Source organism: Hyperolius riggenbachi, chromosome 4, assembly GCF_040937935.1.
Source record: "Hyperolius riggenbachi isolate aHypRig1 chromosome 4, aHypRig1.pri, whole genome shotgun sequence".
NCBI classification, from domain to species: domain Eukaryota; kingdom Metazoa; phylum Chordata; class Amphibia; order Anura; family Hyperoliidae; genus Hyperolius; species Hyperolius riggenbachi.
In genome coordinates, this window is record NC_090649.1 from 156125017 (window position 1) to 156150945 (window position 25929).

Sequence of the window (25929 nt, forward strand, 5' to 3'; positions counted from 1 at the left end):
GGAATAAAAAGTTGTCCGAGCGAAGCGAGGACCGAGCCCGCAGCCCAGCGAGCGAAGCGAGCGGGCAAGGGGACAGTGACTCCACTAAAGCAGGTGTGCGTGCAATCTCCACTATCCATGTGGACATAGAGTAGGAATAAAAAGTTGTCCGAGCGAAGCGAGGACCGAGCCCGCAGCCCAGCGAGCGAAGCGAGCGGGCAAGGGGACAGTGACTCCACTAAAGCAGGTGTGTGTATATAAATAACATTATTTTAATAATAATGTATTAATGTATTATAATACATTATTATTCCCATGCCCAAGTTCAGAGCAACTTATGTTTTATTACTCAGCCACTGGGTGGCGTGTGGAGTTCACTTTTTCTTCCTGGCACGCCCCCAGCTAACAATCCCTCCAATGAGGAGGGAGACAAACAGCAGCAGCAGACAGCTAAAATGGCCGACGGAGCCACGATTGCGGACTTTCGGCGCTTCCTGCACGGTGAGTTTAAGCTTTTTCTCACCGAAAGTGCCAGAATTCGTTAGAGCAGAATCTTAGCTTTCCATGGATATACAACTTGTGGGGTTTTAAACAAGCTGAAAGCGGAAATTCGTTCCGTTTTCAGCACAGTTTCAATTGTCTATGGGGATTTGCGCTGGGTCCCCTAAAGTAGACTAGCTCCGAAAACTGTACATGAAAGAGAAAGGCTACTGCACATGTATGTAACACCTGGAAGAGGGGGCTGAACAAATGGTAGGGTGGCTGCTGCACATAGAAAGAGCCCACGTGAAGCAGGGTGGAAAAAGCATAAATTCAGCCTTGTGCCCACGTGGGTGGTGAAAGCTGTGACGCTCTTTGCTATTTTGGAAGTGTTGATTAGAGGCTAACGTTAAAGCTTTATGTAAAGAATAATGTAAAAGTAACTTTACTTTTTAGCTTGAAACTCCACATTAGCTGAGGGATATCCGATATAGTATTCAGCTCAGCACTAACTATGGAATGGAATGCATTAATGCAAAACAGTAATCCTGTACAAACTATGCATAATATACCTTAAAATGTACTGAGTCAGAAAGAAAAACCTATTCCTATTTTTAGCACTGAAAGTAGCTTCTTTATTTTTACTATATTTCATGGACAGAAGTGGAAAATGTATTATTTTACCTTTAATAATGGCCATACATGAAAACATACCACCATCCATGGGAAAACAAAAATATTTTCTCTTCATATTTTAGTAATCTTAGTAACACTTAGTAACACTTCACTCTTTAGTAATTCATCACTCAACCTCAAATGTAAAAGAAACCCAAAATACTTAGCTAAAGTCCAACAGCAAAATTCTCTAAGCATAGATTACCGGACACTTGCAAAACAACCCAGCATTACATTGAGAGAACTCAAATGTCAACTACTGTTGTATGTCTACTGCTCCATAGAGATGGGTCTGAAACATTTAGCAGCTCTGGCAGGTGAAGAAGCCAGACATTGGGGACTGCATATTTGTAATTAAGACTTCAATCGACACAGAGGATAGTGTTGCAAAGAAGCTGACTAGAGATTCTTCAAGCAGCTATGGAGGCTGCCATATTTTTTTCCTTGTAAACAATGCCAGTTGCCTGGCAGCCCTGTTGAACTTCTGGCATAAGTAGAGTCTGAGTCAAAAGCCTGGAACAAGCATATGGCTAACCCAGTAAAACCTGAGTCAGCTGAGTACCTGATCTGCAGTGATGCTCTAATCTGGATCCTGGAGACACCGGGATAGTTGCTATCCGGATATCTCCCAGTAAACCTGTGCGGGGTGGGCGGAGGGGGACCGCATCGTGGGAGGCGCCAGGAACGGACGAAGAACACGTCAGACAGGTAAGACTGACGCCCACCCCGCACAGGTTTACTGGGAGATATCCGGATAGCAACTATCCGGGTGTCTCCCGGATCCGGATTTGAGCATCACTATGATCTTATGCATGCTTGTTCAGGGTCTATGGCTAAATGTATAGAAACACAGGATCAGAAAGATAGCCAGACAACTGGTATTGTTTAAAAGGAAATAAATATGGCAGCCTCCATATCCCTCTCACCTCGGGTTCCCTTTAACATGTATAATATGTATTGTTTTCCTAAATTGGAAAGACTGTCTGGCGTCTGCTGTTTTTGGCTCTGCATGTATAAAGTGCTGAGTGCATGGCTAATGTATTTGCACTGGCAACAAAATTATTATTATCCTTGAATTACATCAGATACTGCTCAATGCTCTAGGGTACGTTTGAGAAAGATTTAGATTATAAACATAGGACAAACAATCAGAAAACTGGTCACAGGAGGAGAAGCGGGCCCTCCACCACCAGGCTTACAGTTCATCTCTGATGTCCATCTGTTCCCTGTCAGCCACTTGTTGTATGGGAGTCACAGGTCAAAAGTTTCTGTAGACAAGACCTCAACATTCATCTACAGAGCTAATTCAATAAATGTTACCTGAGTACTGGCATGTGTTTTGAATTTTATTTTTCTCAAAATTAGGATTTCCAATATACTGTACTGTAATTTTTTCTTTGCCTGAAATGAAGTGTTGGCGCCATCTTGCCATGGAGATCTCAGCTAACCTCTGTGTGAACTCAGCTACCAGTGAATAAGGGATAACTAAAGAGAGACTTGTTGCAAAGCAACATTATGAAGAAGCATAGAGAAAGCAAGTCAAGTGTTGCCTATAATATCCAGTGCATTTAAAGCAAGCATAGGAATAGCACTCTGTTTGGAACAGTCCGGTGCCTGGAAGATACCAAAAAATGTTACCTTCAGTCCACTATGGACTACAAGCATACAGACACATGACAGAAGATAGTCCTCACACGGAGTTAACTGCCACCACCTCACCCTTAGAAAGGGACACTCATCCTCTACAATTGAATCTCAGCAAGATGGGTCTATAGTGCTTTCTGGGTTGTTAGAAGCCACCCCCTACCTGTCACGATCCACAGCTTCCTCTGAACTCTTTCAAACATTACAAGTGCATGCCTTCATAGTGTAAAACCCTTCATTTTATTATACATTAAAATTGGCCACTCACATGTTGTACACTTCTAATTCAAACATAGAGTTTTTCTAGGATCTCACCAAATGTTAATAATATAATAATAATAATAATCTGAACATTTGGATAGCGCTTTTCTCCTGTCGGACTCAAAGCGCTCAAAAGCTGCAGCCATTGGGACGCGCTCAAGAGGCCACCCTGCAGTGTTAGGGAGTCTTGCCTTGAACTCCTTACTGAAAAGGTACTGACCCTAGCTTGGTCTCCCCTGGTCTCCCATGTCAAAGGTGGTGCCCTTAATTAGTACACTATCCAGCCACTACATGATGGCTACCTGGCAGGCTCAGGACCGCGCCGTAGTTCACAAGCCTCGCACCGCTACCTTGCTTCAGCTTGTAGTCCCACCCGACTGGTTTTGTCACTATAGTGACTCATCAGGGGCACCACCAAACTTTTATTTCCCCTGCTTTCTAGTCAGCGCAGTGTAAGGCCTGAGCGACATAATGGAGCAAGGGCCTCTTGGGACTTTGTGGCCACACAAAATACAGGTTGTGATATTGCTTGTATATTTGCATAGGTTCTTATGCACTTGGTTTCTGTGGTACTGCTCTTTCCCTCCTTTCTTTCAGGGGCCGGCTGGTGATATCTGAAGCTGTCAGGTATCTGGGCAAAAGAGCACCTGGAGATAATCCTGATTGGCAGCTGTCAGAAGGAGTGGGGTTATCGGCAGCCAATGAACTTTGAGCTCCTGTCACAGATCAGTGTGGGATGTCATTCTCTCCTCAGTTTCTGTCAGGACAAGCTGCGATCCAGTCGTGCTGGCAATTAGCTCCTGCTTAGCTTTTATTTGAGCTTTTCTGCTTGATTTTCGGTATTTATTTCTTTATTTCTTTCTTTATTATTATTTATTTATCATTTCATATTTATAATCCACCCTCACTTCGTGAATTTTATCCATTTTGGAACTTTTTCTGATTTTGGATGGATCAGACCCGTTGAGGCTGGCTGCCGTGGCCAGATCTGAGGGAGGAGAGGAACTTTTAAAGAGAATTTTGGATGCCATCTCACCTGCTGTCTTGCCTTCTGCGGGCTTTTCTGCTGCTTCTTCCCTTCCTACTCCCATGGACACTGTGGTTTCTCTCCAGCAGCCCTTACTGGCTCCAGCCCCCACCAACCCTGTACCTGCTACAGTGACTGTGGAGCGGCCGCCCAAGCCGTCAAAGGGTCGCTCCAGGAAGGATCTGCATCAAGAGGATCTTCTTTCTGCCGGTGCGAGCGCTGGTGTCCCGGAGGCGCCGCCGGCGAAGAGGCCAAAGAAACCCAGGAGGCCCTATTCTCCAGAGGTCCGGGGGGAGCGAATTCCCGGAACACCGCGCCCACAGGAAGTGTCCGCAGCAGTAAGGGCGGAAGTGGGCGCGGTCACGTGACCGGCGGGCGCCATCTTTCCGCGGATCTGAGGTCTGTTTGCGCTCCAGCGCTTTCCTCCGCCCCCTCTGCTCAGCAATCCGCATCAGTTCCGTCTGATGCCCCCGCACAGTGCGCACCTCAGCCCGCTTTCCTCCCCAACATCTGGCATCGTCATCTTCGGCCACAATTGCAGGCATGCTGGCGGCTCCTGCATCTTGGACACCTCCAATTCCCCCTCCTCTGGTGGATGGTCCCAGCTCCTCTTTCAGCACTTCTTCACCCCACAGCACACCTGCCATCATGCCTACTCCAGACCAACTTTCACTGCAGCGCTCTTCTGGAGTCCTCCCTGTGAGCGCTTGGGGGGCTGCCTGTCAATCAGGGGCCCCCCTTTCCACAGCCAGTCGGGATCCAGGATTTCCACCAGCATCCGAAGCCAGATTCGCTGGCACAGCGATCCAGGATGGACGTCTTCCTGCTGCTACAGGAGGGGCTGTCGCTGGCGACAGGGATTCCAGTTCCTCTGACGATGAGACATCTCTTCATAGACACGGTGAGAACAGGGGTGAAAGCAGGGAGGGTTTATTTGATAGACTAAATGTGGTAGTTGATTGCTTAAAGCAAGTGATTGAGAGATTGCCTGTTTCTAATGCTGTTCCTACTAGTTCTGCTTCACCTGCTGCTGTCTGGGTACCCCCAGGCACTCAAAGGGTTCACCCTGCTCCCTTGCCTGCAAATTTTCCTTCATCACTGGAGATTAGTAACAACCCTCCTCCTGTCATTAGGTCTGGCGTTTCAGAGCTTTTGTACAAGGAGTCTTTACCCTGTGTTTCTTCTCCACTGGGTTATCATTTACCTCTTGCGGTGAAGGAAAATATATGGCGGGGAGAGCATGTGGATCTGCTTTCTTTACTTCCTTTTAGTAAGGATTATCTGTCAAAAGATAAGAAAGAAGAAGAAGACAGGCGTAGACCTGTAACGAGGTCTTTCAATAATTGGTATCAAGCATTTTTAATTCTCGCTAGTGTTATAGTTGAAAAGCAGCCGGAGCTTGCGGCAGGTTTATTCCAGCACATGGATACTGTTTTCGAGGCCCAGCGGCAGTACGGAGGGATGGCGTGGTTTACTTATGATGACGCTTATCGTCAGAAGATGTCCATCTATCCCTCGCTGGAGGGATGTCAGCCTCTGGATCAGCATATTGTTACCACAGCGTGCGCAATCTCCTAAGTCTAACACACAAAGTGGGAATGCTAGCAATGTAACATTTAAGAAAGGCTTTTGTCATGCCTTTAACGAGTCACAGTGCAAGTTTGCGGCGAACTGCCGATACAAGCACGAGTGTGTCAATTGCGGCGGCCTTCACCCGGCGGCGCGTTGTTATAAGAAAGTAGCAGCTGCCGTGCAGGGCTCCTCCAAGGAGTCCTTTCTGCGGAGCGCGGACGCCAGTGAAGCTCATCGAGCTAATTCCGTGGCTCGAGCGCTTCCCAAATCGGAGGATCTGGCTGTTCATGGGTTGAGAACCTCTAATCGGTTAAAAATTTGTCAGCTGTGGTCCAATCTAAAATTGACAAGGAGATTGCAGCAGGTAGGGTAGCTGGTCCGTTTTCCTCGCCACCGTTTACGGATTTTACATTGTCACCCTTGGGAATTTTACCCAAAAAAAAAAGAGCCAGGCGAATGGCGTCTAATCCATCATTTATCTTTTCCCAAGGGTGACTCTCTAAATGATTCCATTGAAACGCATTTACGATCGGTCTCTTATTTATCCTTCGATCAGGCTGTATCGGTGTTCCGTGGCTTCGGTAAAGGTGCATTGCTAGCCAAAACAGATATTAAGTCAGCGTTTCGTCTGCTGCCGATTTGGCCGGGAGGTTTCAATTCCCTCGGTTTTCGATTTAACGGTCTTTTTTATTTCGATATGTGCCTCCCCATGGGCTGTACCCTGTCCTGTTTTTATTTTGAAATTTTTGCAACATTCCTCGAGTGGGTAGTTCAGCAAGTATGTCATTCCGGCGTTGCATTATTTGGATGACTTTTTATTCGTCGGGTCTACCGGTTCCGATGAGGCGTTTAACTTATTTTTAACTTTTCACGACATAGCGGAGAAATTTGGCGTTCCGGTTGCGGAAGAGAAATCGGTTTTACCGACCACGGAATTGATTTTTCTAGGAATTACAATCGACACAGTTTTAATGGAATATCGTTTACCCCCTGAAAAAATTTTGGTTTTAAAGTCATTGCTGAACTACCTTTTAGGCAAGTCAAAAGTGACAGTCAAGGAGCTGCAAGAACTCCTTGGCCGTCTAGCTTTCGCAAGCCACATTATGCCCATGGGGAGAGTATTCTCGCGGCGCACGGCACGATTGTTGTCGGGTTTGAAGAATCCTTCTTGGCACGTTCGCTTGACCAGAGACGTGAAGGAAGATCTGCTGGTGTGGCATAGCTTCCTGATCAACTATAACGGAAGGTCAATGTGGCAGGAGGAGTTTATAAAAGACGATCAGATGGATTTATTTACCGATGCAGCTGGATCGATCGGGTATGGTGCTTATTGGAAGGGTCACTGGAGTGCTGAGCAGTGGCCAGTGTCATGGATTGAGCAAGGATTTGTTAAGAACATCGTTCTTTTGGAGCTTTTTCCTGTATTGGTGGCATTGTCGATATGGGGTAGATCATTCGCAAACAAGCGGATTCTGCTCCAATCGGACAATAAGGGAGTGGTCTATGCAGTTAACTGCCTTACATCTAAATCCCTTCCTGTTTTGCATATTCTGAGACAATTAGTCCTGCTCTGTCTTAATTTTAATGTGTGGTTGAAAGCTGTACATTTACCTGGTAAGTCCAATCTGATAGCCGATGCTTTATCCCGGCAGCAGCTCTCCACATTCAGGGTGTTGGCGCCATCGGCGGACGAAGAAGGAATGCCTTGCCTGGCGCACTTATGGACCTTGATTCGACTTAATAACAGCTTCTGTTCGTAAATCACTGTCTGCAAAAACATGGGCTGATTATTCAGCTGCATGGCAGGATTGGTGCAGTTACGCTGGGCTGTTTCAAAAGTCGCCTTTCGCTGATGAAGTAGAATGGGTGTTGTCTTATGTTTGTTCCAAAGTGTCTTTAGGAGCCTCAATCCCATCGTTACAGCGTAAGCTTTGTGGTATCTCCTTTTTTAGGAAGCTTCATCGTTCGCCTCCGTGCACGGACTACTGTCTAGTGAAGCAGATGATGAAGGGCTTCCGTTCGGGTCTTTCAGTGCCGGATGGTAGACGTCCGATTTCCTTCGAGCTTTTAGGCGACTTGTTACTTATCCTTCCTTTGATTTGCTCTTCTGAATACGAAGTCCGTCTGTTTCGAGCGGCTTTTTCTTTAGCCTTTTTCGGAGCCCTGCGCATCTCAGAATTGGTTGCAAAAGCCAAATCTGAGCATTCCGGTCTTCGCCCCCAGGATGTATCGTTGTCGAGTACGGCGCTTCAAATTTTCATCAAAAAGTCTAAAACGGATAGGGCCGGCCGAGGGGTTTTGCTTACACTTTTTAAATTAGATGGTTCCTCGTCGTGCCCAGTGCGCTTGGTCAGCGAATTTTCCAGTATCCGTTCGTCGTCTCCTTCCTTTCTTTCCCATGCCGATGGGTCGGCGCTTTCTATTTTTCAGTTTAGAGCCATACTCGGTAAATGTATGAATACGCTGGGATTGCAGGCTTTTAAATTCTCAAGTCACTCGTTCCGAATTGGGGCAGCCACAGAAGCTGCGAGATTAGGATTGTCGGAATCTACAATTAAAAAGATAGGCAGATGGGAGTCCCATAGGTATAGGTTATATGTTCGCCCTTCTTTGGTTGTATAAAATAACTTGTTTTCTTTCCTAGGTCTGAAGCAGGTGGTGTGGATTATCGGCCACTCTTATCTTTTGAGCCGGTTCCTGACATCTTAATAATCCATTTAGGGGGAAATGACCTGGGAAAAGTCAAAACTTTAAACCTTTTGTCTAGGATGCGTCAGGATTTTTTGCAGATTCGCGAAATTTTTCCGAACACGGTTTTGGTTTTCTCCGAAATTGTCCCTCGTTTGTTATGGTACGTCTCACTCAGCAAGCGTTTTTTCGACAAAATTAGGAAGCGGGTAAATTGGGCCATGTGCAAATTTCTTTCTTCGGTCGGGGGTTTTTCCTACAGACACATTGACTTGGAAGGGGGGGTCTGGGGTTTGTATAGGAAGGACTTAGTTCACTTGTCCCCAATTGGTGTTGACATTTTTAATATGGAGCTTCAGAATATGGTTGAGAAGGCCGTGGGCTGGGGTGCCAGGCGATAGCCTGTCTGGTGGCGGTAAAAGTTGCCCACGGTGGTGGGCGGGCTAAGTACTTTAGAAGTTGTTCGACTATGATGTGTGTTTGGATATGCTTAACTTTGGATTATTTATGTTTTTTACAGTTTTAATAAAGTTAAGGTTGAATTAATATTTAAAGTATTTCATCGAATAAAAGTATCGAACAACTTTAATTTGAAAACCGCAATAAACAACGCCTTCGGCCAATTTTTATCCACTAAGTTGGTGTGTCTAGTTTTATATTTGATATTTTATTTTGGGTATGTGCCTCTTAAGTCCCATGTAAGGCCTGAGCGACATAATGGAGCAAGGGCCTCTTGGGACTTTGTGGCCACACAAAATACAGGTTGTGATATTGCTTGTATATTTGCATAGGTTCTTATGCACTTGGTTTCTGTGGTACTGCTCTTTCCCTCCTTTCTTTCAGGGGCCGGCTGGTGATATCTGAAGCTGTCAGGTATCTGGGCAAAAGAGCACCTGGAGATAATCCTGATTGGCAGCTGTCAGAAGGAGTGGGGTTATCGGCAGCCAATGAACTTTGAGCTCCTGTCACAGATCAGTGTGGGATGTCATTCTCTCCTCAGTTTCTGTCAGGACAAGCTGCGATCCCCCTCCCACCCTCCCTCTTCTTGGACTTTCGGGACTGTCGTAGGCTATTGCCTTTATTGGCGGTAAAAGTTGCCCACGGTGGTGGGCGGGCTAAGTACTTTAGAAGTTGTTCGACTATGATGTGTGTTTGGATATGCTTAACTTTGGATTATTTATGTTTTTTACAGTTTTAATAAAGTTAAGGTTGAATTAATATTTAAAGTATTTCATCGAATAAAAGTATCGAACAACTTTAATTTGAAAACCGCAATAAACAACGCCTTCGGCCAATTTTTATCCACTAAGTTGGTGTGTCTAGTTTTATATTTGATATTTTATTTTGGGTATGTGCCTCTTAAGTCCCATGTTTCATTTCTAACATAGTATCCAGTGAAGTGACTGATTGGTAGACTATTTTTCTTTTACCCTATTTTTCCCTTTTTCTTGAAGTCCTTCCTTGCTGGATGCTGTCTGTCCTCATTCTGGAATGAAAATGAAACCTGAACATGGCGAGATCCGTCCTCCCCCGGATAGTTGTGTCTTACAAAACACATTTCATCCATTAGCAACATTCTTCAATTGTAAATAGTCCAGTGCCAGAGAACACGTCAGCTCCCTGGTCGCCAAATAGTCCTTCCAAAAAAAACAAACCGTTTACACAAAATGGATAGTGTGGGCATAGTGAAATTCCAGAAGGAAATTTTGCTGACAAGGTTTTATTGCCTGTCACTTTGCTCCTCTGCAGAGCGTGGGTTACAGTAGGTGTTTTCTCCACTGGAGGTGAAACACGAGGCCTCAGTGCATTGCACATTGCAGGTACTAGCAGGATTTATAATATGTGTTATGTACTTCAGATTACATTTTTGTGTTTTGTTTTAATGATGATGACAGCTGATTACATGCCTTTTTAGTCTTCAGAAACAGCTCAGACTGTGTTTATGAAATTAATAGCAAGCACTGTGGGCAGGACTGCTGCATCGCATGGCTTGTATCATTATTCTGTTCAGACTGCAAGGGGCCGTGCAAAGACTGAACTATCTAAGAAAATTGGCAGGAAGCTACGATGGAAATCCTGTGTTAAAGGATGTGCCTGGTTCAGAGGGTACCTAAAAAGTGTACAGGTCCTTCTCAAAAAATTAGCATATTGTGATATAGTTCATTATTTTTTGTAATGTACTGATAAACATTAGACTTTCATATATTTTAGATTCAAATACACACAACTGAAGTAGTTCAAGCCTTTTATTGTTTTAATATTGATGATTTTGGCATACAGCTCATGAAAACCCAAATTTCCTATCTCAAAAAATTAGCATATTTCATCCGACCAATAAAAGAAAAGTGTTTTTAAAAAAAGTCAACCTTCAAATAATTATGTTCAGTTATGCACTCAATACTTGGTCAGGAATCCTTTTGCAGAAATGACTGCTTCAATGCAACGTGGCATGGAGGCAATCAGCCTGTGGCACTGCTCAGGTGTTATGGAGGCCCAGGATGCTTCGATATTTTACTATATTTTACTATGACCTAACCCTACTCTCACAGAGAACCCTCCCTTCACCAATGCCTAACCCTTAACCCTCCCCTTACTGATACCTAAGCCTTAACCCTCCCCCTACCAATGCCCAAAACTACCCCTACCAATGCCCAAACCTTAGCGTCTTTTATTTTAAGTGTTTTTTTTTTATAATGCACTGGATTGACAATCCTATAACAATCCCTATTTCTCATGCTTCCTCAATTGTATGCTAGGTGACTAGTGGTCCAGTTCTGATGCTCAAGCACCTTTTGTAGAAGTTTTTGCAGCGGACAGAGGCTAGTATGGATCCTTTGACCGCTCCTTTGCTATATAATTAAAGCGGTTTTAAACCCTGACATAATATTCAATAAAAACATGTTTTCCTACTTTTTATATGCCATACGGTTATCATATTTGCATTTGTGCATAAGTATTATTATTCATTTAGATATTATGGGTTCCCAAAAGTACAGTTTTTTGCTTTGTGAGCTGACTTTGCATCTTATTAATAACTGGTTTTATTCATTATGTAGTGAAGGCAAGACATGCTTTGACTCTCTGTCTGTGTTGAGCTGCGTCTCTATAGTCAGAGAATGTGTCACATTCCTCACTTGATACATTTAAGTAAACACAAGATAACATTATCTAAAGTTTGGTTGCGTCCACATTTCACTACACAGAACTTTCAAGCTCTGTGTGTAACCCTTCGAATGCTGGTCTAGTAAAAAAAAATGCTGGTTGCATTTAATATGCTGTAAATAATGTTTTAGAGCAAAGATGAAATGCTGGGTTATATTCCGCTTTAAAGGGAATCTGAAGTGAAAATAAACGTATGATATAATGATTTGTATGTGTAGTACAGCTAAGAAATAAAACATTAGCAGCAGAGATATGAGTCTAATATTGTTTGCAGTACAGGAAGAGTTAAGAAACTCCAGTTGTTATCTATGCAAAAGAGCCACTGATCTCTCACACTTTCAAAGTCGCAGAGAGCTCTGTCTTCTGAAGCTTAATATCTCAAGTGTCTGTCACTGTATTTTGTTTTTTCTGCAGAGGACAGTTCAAAAGTTCACTAGCCTGCTCTGTGAAGTCATTTAGAATGCTGAGTGTAATGTGTAAACTGCAAATATTAGAGAATGATGCAATGTTATAAAAAAAACTATATAACTGAAAATAAAAATATGAGACTATTTTCTTTGCCGCTAATGTTCTAGTAATTATCTGTACTACACAACCAATTAATTATATCATCATTTTTTCGCTTCAGTGTCACTTTAAATATGCAGCAAAGTCTGAGATACCTGGTGTCTTCTGACTGTACGCGTTCATAGCCAGTATTATGTTTTCAGCAGCTCTTTGGTGTGACAAGACCAGACAAGCTAGCCTTCATTCCCCAATGGGTCACTGAGCCTTGGGCATCCATGGCCCTGTCACTGGCTCTCCTTCCTTGGACCACCTTTGGTAAGTGTTGACAACTGTACACTAGGAGCACCCCACAAAACCTGCTATTTTAGAGATGTTTTGACCCAGACAACTAGCACCTAACTTTAACCCTTGTCAAGTTATTTAAATCCATTCATTTTCCAATGTTTCATGCTTCCAACATAACCGTGAACTGACAATTCACTTGCTTCTTTATATATCCCAACATTTGGCAGGTGCCATTTTAACAAGACAATCAATGTTATTCACCTTCACCTGTCAGTGGGTTTAATGTTTCAGCTGTTGCATAGTAAGCTTTTCCTCTAGGCGCTGATTTATCAAAGCTGTAGTCAGTGGCAGCAAATGACAGTAATCTGTGATCATACTATAAAAAAGCCCATTTATGGATTCAATACAGTCCCATGCTATTAGTATGCACACTGCATTTATAATAAGCGTCCTGGCCCTTGCTATGGAGCTTTCTGCTTCAGGCAAGCGCTACAGGGGATAGGGTTTTTTTAATTTCTTTATCCCGAGGACATAACTCATCAGTCATCAGTCTGTAAATAAAGGTGGAGCTCAAGCAGAGCAGGTGCCTCAAGCAGCATCTCAATCAGGACTTCAAGCAAGATGTCAGGGTTTTTTAAGCAATTCTAGAGGAAGACTCCAAGAAACTTTGAAGACTTCTAACAACCAGAAAAAAATGATGATCAAGATGAAGAGCCCAGAGGAGAACCCTGAAAACGTCTAGCAAAATTAAGAATGTGATGTAGTGATGTACTGATACCAATTTAGACATTTATGGTAAACAGCTTTTTGTTGTGGCTCCTGTTTGTTGTTGCTTTATTAAGTGTTTGACCAGACAGCACCTTAAAGGGAACCTGAAATAAGTTTAAAAAAAAGAGTTTCACTTACATTACTGCCAGCCCCCTGCAGCCGCCCTGAGCCCGTGCTGTCTTAACAATCCTCCGGGCCCCCGCCGTAGCGCAGTTTCGGTATCACCGACTTGCAAGTCAATGGCCACTGCGCCTGAGCAGCCCTGGCCGCGTGTGTCCTCATTCGTGCTCCCATAGTCGGGAGCGTCCTGCACAGGTGCAGTGCAAGAAAATCTCTACTGCGCCTGCGCAGGACTCTCCTGGCTATGGTAGCGCGAATGAGGATGCACGTGGACAGGGCCACACAGGCGCAGTGCCCATCAACTGCCTGAACTAAAAGTAAGCCATGGCGGGGAACCGGAGGAACCTTCAGTACCGGTGCGTGCACAAGGCAGCCAGAAGCGGTTGGTGGAAGCCCCAGGTAAGTGAAACTTTAAAAAAAAAAAAACTTATTTCAGGTTCCCTTTAAGTGCTCTACATTGTATTATCTCTGCTTTTGGGGGTAAATGGAGACAACCTTAAAATTGGAACACGCCACCTCCCACTTTTTAAGGCTGTCCCAGTCTAAAAGCCATGATGTTTGGCCAGGAGTTGGAACCCCAAACATACAAGCTCTATTCTCCTGCCCAATGCCGAATTGCATGGTGGATGAAAGAGGTTATATGTTGTACTGGAAAGAATACAGAGGAACAACCAGGAATTGCAGCAAATACTGATACTGAGACAAGTATATTGTGCAATAAGGTTTATAGCAAGACAATGCATATACAACATTAATGCAAGGAACCAACAATACAATGAAATCACAGTGTGCACACAACACCTCAGTGAACATATTTAACTTACTACCGGTAACTAAATCTATACAGATATACTATCAGTATAGAGGAAGCAGGCGAAAATCAATGTCAGGAACAGAATACAAGGTTCAGCAATGGATCGGCAGGGAAAGATCAGAGATCAGGATCAGAGGTCCAGATTTATCGAAGCATTACCAATAGTTTTTTTCTTCTTAAACAGTTCTAACCAGCAGGGGAACTGATCTGCATGTTAATAAGAAAGTTCTCAAATCCTACTTAATAGCGTCAGTTTAGCGTAGCTTTCTAGAGCTGCAATACAGTTAAGAAAAGTGCAAATCCATTCCTAAACTGTCACAGATTAAGAAGCTTAATAGCAGTTCTACAGATAGTGCAGCAGTGCAGGCTAGGCATGATTTGTGAGGTGCTCCTCTCCCCTGCTGAATTCCTCAGTCGGAGCCTGCCGGTATCAATACCACATATTTATTGGTTACCTCAGCAACAGCAATTTCCTTCACACATTGCACTGTCTGAGAAACCTCCCTAACTCCTCTTATTTTACAACAGTTTAAGAAGGAATCTGCACTATCTAGTGATTTCTTAAGATGTCGTAGACAATTCTGCATGGATTTGTAAAAACCTACCTGTATTTTGTCTCAGACACTCTTGAAAAATGTCCCCCTCAGTGAATCAAGGCTAGTAGCACTCAAAGTTCTGGCAACTTCATGGAGAAAAGACAGTCTTTGAAGCGTATAATCACCAAACAGTATGCAGCTGGGTGGTGTGTGATTCTGCTGAATGCACTCTTGAAACCACCTGCAGGCAGGGCAAGGAACTGCAGGTCTTTCCTAAAGTCAGTAAAAGGCCACCTGCTGATGAACAGCAGAAGTCCAGGGCGACCAGATTATACATAGAGCCACCTGCTGGTGGACAGCAGAAGCCCAAAGCAGCCAGAGGCACTGCTGCCACCAGCTGGCAGAAGGTGGCATGAGCTGATTTCTAACATTAATAAAGCTTGGGAGAAGGTGTGTTATTCTTTCTTCTTGTGTGTTGTTTTAGTTTTATTTTTCTTTGGTAAAAAGAGATCTTTTCAATGCCACTCCTTTTACACTCTACAGCAGCAGTAGCAAAACTTCACATTGATCGTAACTGAAATCTCTTAACCTCCTTGCCGGTCTAATTCTCGCCGGCAAGGAGGCAGCGCAGCACTTTTTTTTGTTTTTGTTTTTTTAAAATCATGCAGCGAGCCCAGGGCTCGCTACATGATAGCCGCTGAGCGGCGGCATCCCCCCGCCCACTCCGATCGCCTTCGGCGATCAGAGTAAGCAGGAAATCCCGTTCAGAACGTCCATGGTGACCGGGCGGGATGACGTCACCGACGTCATGACGTCAGAGGGAATCCCGACCCGCCCCTCAGCGCTGCCTGGCACTGATTGGCCAGGCTGCGCAGGGGTCTGGGGCGGGGGGGGGGGGGGGGGGGGCGGCTCGGCGCGGCGGGTAGCGTCAAATCGGCGGCAAGCGGCGGTGATCGCGTACTACACGCAGCTAGCAAAGTGCTAGCTGCGTGTAGGAAAAAAAATTATGCAAATCGGCCCAGCGGGGCCTGAGAAATCCTCGTGCGCAGGTTACCCCGAACTGAGTTCGGGATAACCGGCAAGGAGGTTAAAGGTTACCTAACTGACATGTGACATGATGAGATACACATGTTTATTTACTCTGCCATTTCTGCATAGCACAAGGCTGCCTTTCTTTTTTTCTAATTCTTGCTGTTAAGAATTCAGGAATGCAAATGGCAGCTGCTCTCTAGTTGGTTAGTCACTGTAGAACACTCACTGGTAACTAATTACAGCCATAAAACTTTTGCTTGGCAGAGAACAGCTTTGAAATGCAGGGAATAGATTAAAAATGGTCAATAGTTCATGATTGTGGGTCTGGAACACTAAACGACTGTGTCATTCAGCTGAGATAATAAAAACATTAAATCTACTTTTTCTAGCTTTTAAGCACAAGATAAAACAGTGGGGTTCTAAAAAAAAAGAAAAGAAAAGGACTTGGAGGATAGATACAATTGTGCATCTCATCAATTTATTTTCAGTTCAGGTTTGCTTTAAAACTTAAAAAGACCCTGAGCACAACTAAAAAATGCAATACTGAATACCTGGGGCTTCCTCCAGCCCCCCATAGTCCCTGAGGTCCCTTGGCGTCCACTGCGCTCCCTCTGTTCTTGCACTGGTGGCTTCATAAGCTGCGTAACCCAGCCGTAAGTCATGCACAACTGTGCATGCACAGCCCATCCACATGGCCCTGGAAAGCATGAATCACGCATGCTCACTGCGACAGGTGCGTGACCAAGACGGGAGCATGGATGGGCCGCACATGGACGGCCAAGCATGGATGGACTTAGGGAGCCCAGAGGACTACGGGTGGAGAGGGAGGGGGGCAGGGGCAGTGTTCTCCCTAGGCTCTTTTAGCCGGGTGCTCCACCCGGCTAGTTTTGATGAGCACCCGACTGTCATCGGCTCACCTCCTCCTATTCCGTAAGCAGAGTTGCGCACAGGAGCACTGTCCCTGCATTCTCTCATCTTGTCCCACCTGGCATTTTTTTTCCATGCCTCCCGGCTGGAAAAAAAATCTGCGGCGAACACTGGGGGGGTAGTGGTGGGTTAGGCGGGGGATGGGGGGGATCTGGCTGCAGCAAGCCCCCAAGTAAGTTCAGTATTGCATTTTTTAGTTGTGTTCAGGGTTTCTTTAATTAAATAAAATAAAGTTAAAAACCCTCTCTGCTAATTAAACTCTTGTACAGCCACATTTTCCATCCCTATTAATCAAGTCAACGTGTTGAAAACTAATTGACTGCTGCAGGTTATTACACTTTGCACTTCACCAGTAGTCATTGTTTGTACTGACAGATTCAATAAACCTGACAGTGTTACCTAAGATGTTATGTCTGCACAGCACATGTCAGCTATACTGGTAAAAGTTTACATCTGTGTCTTTTACCCTCTCTGGCTTGTATAAGAAATTGCAGAGCTCAGCTGTGATTTTCTGGGCACTCTAAACTGATGAAAGCTTAATACCACTAACTGGTCATCATCTTTGCACTGCCTTAGATTCATGGCACAGTTGTGATAAACAGCAGAGATCTGTAGAAGCTACAAGTTTCTGCTACCAGCAAATCATGGCTGAGTACACACTTGCTGTGTAAAGCTAGAAGGCAACTGCAAAATGTGATCCCCTTATTTCACAGAATAGCACAGAATACCCTCTTCAGTGCAAAAGGAAGTGTGTGTGGGGGGGGGGGGGGGGAGTAACAACGTGGCCATACTTATTATTTGTTATGTGGAGGAGAATGGTGGCTGCACGTGTTGTGTGGGGTGGGCAGAGAGGCAGAGAAGGGAGGATTGGCCGCTATTGTTCACATGGATTGGAGGGGGATAGGTGCAACCTAGGGAGAGGGGCCCCCATAAAATGTTGTCAGGGTGCCTGTATGGTTTGCAATTTTGTCCATGGTCTAAGGGGATTCTTGAGAAGGAAACCCCATTAAATTGTTGCGAGGGGAGGGGGGGGGGGGGGCGTGTTGCTCCATGGTTTGTAGTTATGTCCCGGGTCTAGGTGAAACCTAGGATGGGGACCCCATGATATTTTTGCAGGTGGGCCCATGGTTTGTAGTTTCGTACCTGGTCTAAGGACAATTTTCTGGCCTCTATGTTATTCGGGATGTGGTAGGAACTGTGAGTGTCTGGTGGAAACCAACACAAGGATGGGGAGAGCATACAAACTCCATGCAAATAGTGTCCTGGTCCAGATTTAAACCGGGCCCCAGTGCTGTAAGGAGAGAGTGATATCCTCTATATGCCACCATAGCATCTCTCTTCCAGCAGCTGCCATTCATGCAGGATCCTGAAGAAACTTGGTTGACATCAATGTAACAAGCTACATTGAAATAACTGGAGAAGATAATGGTGACTTACCACTGTGAGATAAATAGCAACAAATTGTCATTATAGTCTCATACAGGTGCCCAAATACTGAACAAGCTGCTGCACTCTGGTCATTTTAGTTAGTTCCAAGTTTTTTGTTTCTTTTTTTACAAATTGTCAGGCTAGGTTCACAGTGGTCAGTTGCATAATAAAAGCATTATAATGAGTGTGTACTGCAATGGAGACTGGACATAGACTTTATTACAAGCCTGTATGCAGCAAGTTAGAATTACGTGATCAGTTACAACGCAGTACTGTGAACAGGTCCATAGGATTGTATGGGCAGTGAATTGACATGCAGAATTATTTTGCAGTGCAACTGACCACTGTGAACTAGCCCTTAATTCTGAACTCAACATCTTATTTTAGTATCAGCTTACTGAATAGGAAAACAGTCAGGAAAATGTACAACTTAATGTCACATACCACAGAAAATTCAATAAAGCTGTATATTAAACTCATCTTTTTGTACTGTAAAATATGATATTATGCAAATGGCAATAATAAAACCACATCAAAGGAAAAGAATCCGCTTTTAGTAGACAAAAGAAAGAAGGATAAAGTTGGCCATCATCAATACAATCTCGATTGTACGATCTTACCGAATCAATATAGTAGAAGGGTAAACTGAGTGAATATACTTTGACCAGATATGTTAGTCCCTCATATTGCACAGGTGTGGTAAAATTGTACAATCAAGATTGTATTGTTGATGGGGACCTCAAGGGGGGACCAACTTTTAGTGGTTGCCATGAGTTACTTTAAACTGCTGCTTACTGAACTAGAAAGACATGCTTGTTACTAGTTGGTTGGACATACAGTAATTTGTAGATTACAGAGTGAGTTTATGTCACAACCTGTTCCAGTATTTACAAAGTGCCAGCATATTTATGACACAGTACTTTGTAGATGACAGATCATTGAAAGTGATGCTAAAGGGTATACTGGTGTGCTGATGAGCAGCAACTAACGACAAGATAATGTATGCTTGGTAGTTACATCACTAAATAAAGCCTTATATGTAATAAAATGATCACTGATGAATTGATTTCAGAGCCAGCATTTGCACCCTTCAGTCATGAGCTGCCAGTTAGACATGCATAGAGTAGCATGGTACCTGTTGGTCTTGCAAGTGGTTGGGTTCTTCTGTGTGTAGACTCTACTGCAGCATACACGTGCTGTGGTCAGTCCCAGTCCTATGCATGACCCAGAGTGAAGCAAGTTCAATTATACCCCTCCAAGATTCAGCTGAAAATACCAGTCATGTTCATAGTGGACTCTGCACATAGGTATTATAGCCTCATCCATGCAGTGTATGAAGTTACATTCCTATCAACTTCTTTCTTTTCCAAATGATCTGCAAGGTCCTTTTCTCAGCAGCACTGCTCGCAGGTCTCACTCCATCTGTTCCCAGTAAAAGCAGAAGTGGCTGGCTTTCTATCTCTTCCTATATTTTTGGCATTCCTCTGTTGAATCATCTGTCTGTGTCTCCCCTCTGCCCCCTGCAGTCGTCCTGCACAGTGGAGAGACGAAAGAGCAGGAGTGCACATCCTCTCCCAGCATTTCTCAGGAGTAGCACACTTTCTACATGCACAGCATTTGATGTCACTGACACCCGATCCCCTCACTGTATTTATGGTAACACAATGTATGTATGTATGCACCGTGCTACATGCCACACAATCCACATACAGCAGCTCTGTTTTGGATATGTATAATGGGGACATAAGAAGCAGAACTATACATGTCACTTTGGTGTGAATAGGGAGATTTCTCTCATACAGGCATCAGACAGGATGAACTAACAGTAGAATGTCACCCTGCTGCCTCTTATGAGCTGTGTAATACGGCCACATTCCCAGCAGAGGGTGAACATTCAGCTAGAGTAGCTGCTCTGTCCTGTTGGTGGTCTCAGACATCCTTGTGCTGCTATAAATCACAAACAGTAAATGGTTTTGACTGTGATAATGGCCAGTAAATGCTGACATGACAGCTGTACTGTACTTTGCTTCTCTGTAAAGAGTAAAAAGTGCACTAGTCTACACCCAATACTTCAGATGTTTATTTATTTTTATTTTAAATGGGATAAGTGGCTAGCACTCCTATATTGCCAGCGGTAGTGCCAAGTGGTGTGTCCTACTCGATACTGCTGCTGAACAAGTCTGGCACAAGAGGTTTTTTTTCTGTTTGCATGAAGACATCCTAGACAATAGATTGTGTACAGCGGCTTGCAAAAGTATTCGGCCCCCTTGAAGTTTTCCACATTTTGTCATATTACTGCCACAAACCTGAATCAATTTTATTGGAATTCCATGTGAAAGATCAATACAAAGGAGTGTACACGTGAGAAGTGGAACGAAAATCATACACAATTCCAAACATTTTTTACAAATCAATAACTGCAAAGTGGGGTGTGCGTAATTATTCAGCCTCCTTTGTTCTGAGTGCAGTCAGTTGCCCATAGACATTGCCCGATGAGTGCTAATGACTAAATAGAGTGCACCTGTGTGTAATCTAATGTCAGTACAAATACCGCTGTTCTGAGACGGCCTCAGAGGTTGTCTAAGAGAATATTGGGAGCAACAACACCATGAAGTCCAAAGAACACACCAGACAGGTCAGGGATAAAGTTATTGAGAAATGTAAAGCAGGCTTGGGCTACAAAAAGATTTCCCAAGCCTTGAACATCCCACGGAGGACTGTTCAAGCGATCATTCAGAAATGGAAGGAATATGGCACAACTGTAAACCTACCAAGACAAGGCCGTCCACCTAAACTCACAGGCCGAACAAGGAGAGCGCTGATCAGAAATGCAGTCAAGAGGCCCATGGTGACTCTGGACGAGCTGCAGATATCTACAGCTCAGGTGGGGGAATCTGTCCATAGGACAACTATTAGTCGTGCACTGCACAAAGTTGGCCTTTATGGAAGAGTGGCAAGAAGAAAGCCATTGTTAACAGAAAAGTATAAGAAGTCCCGTTTGCAGTTTGCCACAAGCCATGTGGGGAACACAGCAAACATGTGGAAGAAGGTGCTCTAGTCAGATGAGACCAAAATGGAACTTTTTGGCCAAAATGTAAACGCTATGTGTGGCGGAAAACGAACACTGCACATCACTCTGAACACACCATCCCCACTGTCAAATACGGTGGTGGCAGCATCATGCTCTGGGGGTGCTTCTCTTCAGCAGGGACAGGGAAGCTGGTCAGAGTTGATGGGAAGATGGATGGAGCCAAATACAGGGCAATCTTGGAAGAAAACCTCTTGAAGTCTGCAAAAGACTTGAGACTGGGGCGGAGGTTCACCTTCCAGCAGGACAACGACCCTAAACATAAAGCCAGGGCAACAATGGAATGGTTTAAAACTAAACATATCCATGTGTTAGAATGGCCCAGTCAAAGTCCATATCTAAATCCAATCGAGAATCTGTGGCAAGATCTGAAAACTGCTGTTCACAAACGCTGTCCATCTAATCTGACTGAGCTGGAGCTGTTTTGCAAAGAAGAATGGGCAAAGATTTCAGTCTCTAGATGTGCAAAGCTGGTAGAGACATACCCTAAAAGACTGGCAGCTGTAATTGCAGCAAAAGGTGGTTCTACAAAGTATTGACTCAGGGGCAGTGGCGGCTCCAGGAATTTTTTTTAGGGGGTGCTATGCAGGTGCTGGACCAATTTCCGGGGGAGCTGACGACCTGCGGCGCGCGAAGCGCGCCGCGCCAAAAATGGGTGTGGCTACAACCTGCGGTGCGCGAAGCGCGCCGCGGCGAAAAAATGGGCGTGGTCATGACCGGGTGAGGGCGGGGCTAACTGTAATTTAACGTGAACCCAGGGTGAGAGTGATATGGTGGCTGCCATATTTATTTCCTTTTAAACAATACTAGTTGCCTGGCAGCCCTGCTGATCTATTTGGCTGTAGTAGTGAACTGAATTACACCAGAAACAAGCCATGCAGCTAATCTTGTCAGTTCTGACAATATTGTCAGAAACCCCTGACCTGCTGCATGCTTGTTCAGGGTCTATGGTTGAAAGAATAAGAGGCAGAGGACCAGCACCGCAGCCAGGCAACTGGTATTGCTTAAAGGGAGATAAATATGGCAGCCTCAATATTATTCTCACCTCGGGTTCCCTTTAAAAGTGCAACGCAAAGACAGAGGGCCCAAGTTTTGGTGACCCTTTTCCCAGAAAATTCACATAATTGTGCAGGTTTTCTCAAGAAAATACACGTAATGTGAGCAGATTTTAACAAAAAACACGTCCAATGACCCCAATATGCACAATCGTTATCAGATATGGCCCCAATATGCACAATCGTTATCAGATATGGCCCCAATATGCACAATCGTTATCAGATATGGCCCCAATATGCACAATCGTTATCAGATATGGCCCCAATATGCACAATCGTTATCAGATATGGCCCCAATATGCACAATCGTTATCAGATATGGCCCCAATATGCACAATCGTTATCAGATATGGCCCCAATATGCACAATCGTTATCAGATATGGCCCCAATATGCACAATCGTTATCAGATATGGCCCCAATATGCACAATCGTTATCAGATATGGCCCCAATATGCACAATCGTTATCAGATATGGCCCCAATATGCACAATCGTTATCAGATATGGCCCCAATATGCACAATCGTTATCAGATATGGCCCCAATATGCACAATCGTTATCAGATATGGCCCCAATATGCACAATCGTTATCAGATATGGCCCCAATATGCACAATCGTTATCAGATATGGCCCCAATATGCACAATCGTTATCAGATATGGCCCCAATATGCACAATCGTTATCAGATATAGCCCCAATATGCACAATCGTTATCAGATATAGCCCCAATATGCACAATCGGTAGCAGATATGACCCCAATATGCACAATCGGTAGCAGATATGACCCCAATATGCACAATCGGTAGCAGATATGGCCCCAATATGCACAATCGGTATCAGATATGGCCCCAATATGCACAATCGGTAGCAGATATGGTCCCAATATGCACAATCGGTAGCAGATATGGTCCCAATATGCAGAATCGGTAGCAGATATGGTCCCAATATGCACAATCGGTAGCAGATATGGTCCCAATATGCAGAATCGGTAGCAGATATGGCCCCAATATGCACAATCGGTAGCAGATATGGCCCCAATATGCACAATCGGTAGCAGATATGACCCCAATATGCACAATCCGTAGCAGAAATGACCCCAATATGCACAATCCGTAGCAGAAATGACCCCAATATGCACAATCGGTAGCAGATATGACCCCAATATGCACAATCGGTAGCAGATATGACCCCAATATGCACAATCGGTAGCAGATATGACCCCAATATGCACAATCGGTAGCAGATATGACCCCAATATGCACAATCGGTAGCAGATATGACCCCAATATGCACAATCGGTAGCAGATATGACCCCAATATGCACAATCGGTAGCAGAAATGACCCCAATATGCACAATCGGTAGCAGAAATGACCCCAATATGCACAATCGGTAGCAGAAATGACCCCAATATGCACAATCGGTAGCAGATATCGCCCCAATATGCACAATCCGTAGCAGATATGACCCCAATATGCACAATCCGTAGCAGATATGACCCCAATATGCACAATCCGTAGCAGATATGACCCCAATATGCACAATCCGCATCACCTGAAAAAGAAAAGAAAAACCCATTTACTCACCTACAGCCAGAAGACCTTCTTTCCCGACCTCCTGTCCCGAGTCCCGACCTCATTGTGGCGCGCAGCGCCCGCGCGCCCACGATCCTCTTCCTTCCCGACGTCACCACGAGACTTCCTGCCTGCATGCAGAGAGCAAGGCTACGGGAAAATGGCCGCCCGAAGTCTGCAGAACAGGGCTCCGGGCGGCCATCTTACCGTAGCCCTGCCTGCTGCTCCGTGCTGCCGGTGTGAACTGACTTGGCGTCTTTTAGACGCCTGAAGTCAGTTCACTCCAGGGGGTGCTTTGGGGGTGCTTGGACAATTCTAGGGGGTGCTCGAGCACCCCCAAGCACCCCCCTGGCGCCGCCCCTGCTCAGGGGGCTGAATAATTACACACACCTCACTTTGCAGTTATTTATTTGTAAAAAATGTTTGGAATCATGTATGATTTTCGTTCCACTTCTCACATGTACACCACTTTGTATTGGTCCTTCACATGGAATTCCAATAAAATTGATTCCTGTTTGTGGCAGTAATGTGACAAAATGTGGAAAACTTCAAGGGGGCCGGATACTTTTGCAAGCCACTGTACATGTAGTACATCAAACACTGCTGTCACTATGCTTGTTTTTTTCATGTATGACTTACCCCACGTACATGTAATAAAGTCACCTGGGGAAAAGGATGGCGGATATTGCTGCTAGCAGAATATCGGTAAAATTACCGATATTCTGCTACTTAATTCCGATATTATAGTATCGGTAATCTTTATCAATATTTTATCTGACCTAACTTAACCCTACTCTCACACAAAACCCTCCCTCTACTGATGCCTGACCCTTACCCATCCATCTATCCATACTTAACCCCCCCTCTACCGATGCCTAACCCTTAATCCTCCCTCTACCAATGCCTGACCCTTAACCCTCCATCTATCAATGCTTAAAGAGACTCCGTAACAAAAATTTCATCCGGTTTTCTTCCATCCTACAAGTTCCAAAATCTATTCTAATGTGCACTGGCTTACTGCAGCACGTTCTACTATCACCATCTCTGTAATAAATCAACGTATCTCTCTCTTGTCAGACTTGTCAGCCTGTGTCTGGAAGGCTGCCAAGTTCTTCAGTGTTGTGGTTCTGTGATGCATCTCCCCCCTCCAGGCCCCTCTCTGCACACTGCCTGTGTATTATTTAGATTAGGGCAGCTTCTCTCTGCTCTATTATCTTTTACAAGCTGGATAAATCCTCCTCTGAGCTGGCTGGGCTTTCACATACTGAGGAATTACATACAGGCAGAGCTGTCTGCACTCTGCAGGAAGAAACAGCCTGACACTTCAGTGGAAGATAGCTGCAGGGGGAAAGAAACACACAAATGATCTCTTGAGATTCAAAAGGAAAGCTGTATACAGCCTGCTTGTGTATGGATGTATTTTCTATGTGTGGACATACTGTACATCAACCTACTTCCTGTTTTGGTGGCCATTTTGTTTGTTTATAAACAAACTTTTTAAAACTGTTTTTAACCACTTTTAATGCAGCGGGGAGCAGCGAAATTGTGACAGAGGGTAATAGGAGATGTCCCCTAACGCACTGGTATGTTTACTTTTGTGCGATTTTAACAATACAGATTCTCTTTAACACTCCCTCTACTGATGCCTAACCCTTTACCCTCCCTCTACCAATTCCTGACCTTTAACCCTCCATCTATCGATGCTTAACCCTTAACCCTCCCTCTACCGAAGCCTAACCCTTAACCATCCACCTATCATCAATGCTTAACCCTCAGCTCTCCATCTATCAATGCTTAACCTTCCCTCTACCGATGCCTAACCCTTACCCATCCATCTATCCATACTTAACACTCCCTCTACTGATGCCTAACCCTTACCCATCCATCTATCCATACTTAACACTCCCTCTACTGATGCCTAACCCTTTACCCTCCCTCTACCAATTCCTGACCTTTAACCCTCCATCTATCGATGCTTAACCCTTAACCCTCCCTCTACCGAAGCCTAACCCTTAACCATCCACCTATCATCAATGCTTAACCCTCAGCTCTCCATCTATCAATGCTTAACCTTCCCTCTACCGATGCCTAACCCTTACTTAACCCTCCATCTATCGATGCTTAACCCTTAACCCTCCCTCTACCAATGTCTAACCCTTAACCCCCCCAAACCGATGCCTAACCCTTAACCATCCATCTATCCATACTTCACCCTTCCTCTACCGATGCCTAACCCTTAACCCTGCCTCTACCATTGCCTAACCCTTAACCCTCTATCTATCGATGCTTAACCCCTTAACCCTCC

At 44.6% G+C, this 25929-nt stretch overlaps 1 protein-coding gene across 3 annotated transcripts in view; it reads right to left on the reverse strand.

The window, feature by feature from the left end:
- Nucleotides 1–25929, reverse strand: part of IGSF10 (immunoglobulin superfamily member 10) — a 163123-nt gene that overhangs the window by 83014 nt on the left and 54180 nt on the right. Inside the window, exon 1 of one of the 3 annotated variants that reach the window (XM_068280838.1) lies at nt 19041–19484. The exons of the other annotated variants lie outside the window; for them this stretch is intronic. The gene's annotated coding sequence lies outside the window, so the exon portion shown is untranslated. Of the gene's footprint in view, nt 1–19040; nt 19485–25929 lie in introns of those variants that run through there. 3 annotated transcript variants of the gene reach the window in all.